We start from the raw sequence: 1,864 nt of genomic DNA, 5'->3' as shown, positions 1-1,864 counted from the left end.
AATGTCCAATTTAAATTTTTAGTTCTTAGACCACATTTCTTCTGTTTCAGAAACCTTTGCTGTGTCAAATATTTAATCACAATCAAAATTCAGAGCTGTATATCAAGCTTGAATGTTGTGTCCATACTTGCCCCAACTGTTCTGGGTTTCGACCTCTGCAGTCATATCAAGCTGTGACCTGCGGAGCATTTTATTTTATAATTCAAGTTCATTTATGATTTTAGTTCATTTATAATTTTAGTTCATTTATATGTTTTAGAGTTTAGTGTGATGTACATTATAACTGAACTAGTACACATTTGTGTTTAGATGTTAGCTGAAGTCGCCTCTGGGTGCTGAATTTTCTCGTTGTGTTGAAGTGCATTTGTGGTCTGTGGCAATTTTCTGCTCTTTGGTCGGGTGGGTGTCTCTTTGAAACATTCCCCATATCCATTCTCGATTTTATTATACAGTTTCTATTTAATTCTTAAAGGGAAACTTCGCAAAAAAATCAAAAATTGATATTATGTTCATTCTGTATAAAAATGCTCAAATTCATAGATATTAAAGTTTTATTCCGCTATTTAAGCGATCACCATCGATTTTAAATTTAGAGTATCAATTCTCTGCGTTCGGCCATTTTGTCTTCTTTCCCGATTAATAACAACGATATGTCTAGGGAGCTACCATTTGATTTTTAGGGGGGGGGGGGGGTGCTAGGATGAAATTTGAAAAAAAAGGCAGGACAGGATTTTGAGTAAAAAAAAAAGGCAGGATGAGTAACTTGGCAAAAAAAAAGGCAGGATGTCAATTGTTTTAAAAAAGTCAAATTAGCTCAGCTCAGAAAAAAAAGCAGGACCGTCCGAATAGACTGAAAAATAAAAAGGCAGGACAGAGGCCACTTCAAACTTTTTCTGGTAGGGGTGAGCAGCTGAGACATCAAGTACCCCACCCTTTTCATATATTTTGTTAATCAAAAATATATACCTTGTCATATGTTAATTAACAAAAAACAGACTTATAGATATATTTCAATATTTTCCCCGCTCATCATCTTGTTAAGAAGCAAAATAGTCGCAATAATATCATCTTCTTTTCCAATAAATTCGTCACATCTTAAACACTGTTTTCTTCTTGCCCATTTTACATCTTTCATTATGAAGATATTTCAATTCCAAAATACAATACATATAAAAGACGTTTGGTCAGATCATAGATAAATGTAATATCACCCCAGAGTGTAACACCTTCACTGATTTTAACATGTTTAAATATTAATTAAAAACTGATAAAAAGTTTCATTGCCGTCACAATGGAATTTCTTTAAATAATTGTTATCATGTTTTATGTATACAAACCCTTGAATATTAATTAGGTGCAAATGTCAAAATAGTTGGATTTCTTGCATCATCACTGGCATCAGTGGAAATACCACATCAGAATAAATAGAGTATAATTGGTTTGACAAATAGCTGATGCATTTACGACTGTGGTTTAACCGCATCATAAATACGGACATCTGATTAGTTTCAGATACTTAAGATATAATCAAGCAAGTGATAATAGCAACCTATTGATATATTTAATCTGAATTTCTCACCCTTTTCATATATCATAGAGCATGAAAAAGTGACCTATTCCAGCGGCTCATCCCTACCACTAATTATATAGCAAGTGCCCCCCCCCCCCCCCCCCCCCCCCCCCCCGAGAGCTAGGCGGCCATGTCAAAAAAATGTTGAAAGAAAAAAGAAAAAAACCAAAACATTAGAAAAACAATAAGGTCTTTCCTCGCGTAGAGGAAAGACCTTAAAAAGAAAAAGAAAAGCAACAATTACGAATGAATTTTTGATATGTGGACTACCCATCAAGTCCCCCATTTCCGAAT

The sequence above is a fragment of the Mytilus edulis genome, chromosome 1, assembly GCF_963676685.1.
Source record: "Mytilus edulis chromosome 1, xbMytEdul2.2, whole genome shotgun sequence".
Classification (NCBI taxonomy): Eukaryota; Metazoa; Mollusca; class Bivalvia; order Mytilida; family Mytilidae; genus Mytilus; species Mytilus edulis.
Note: the sequence above shows the minus strand (reverse complement) of the source record.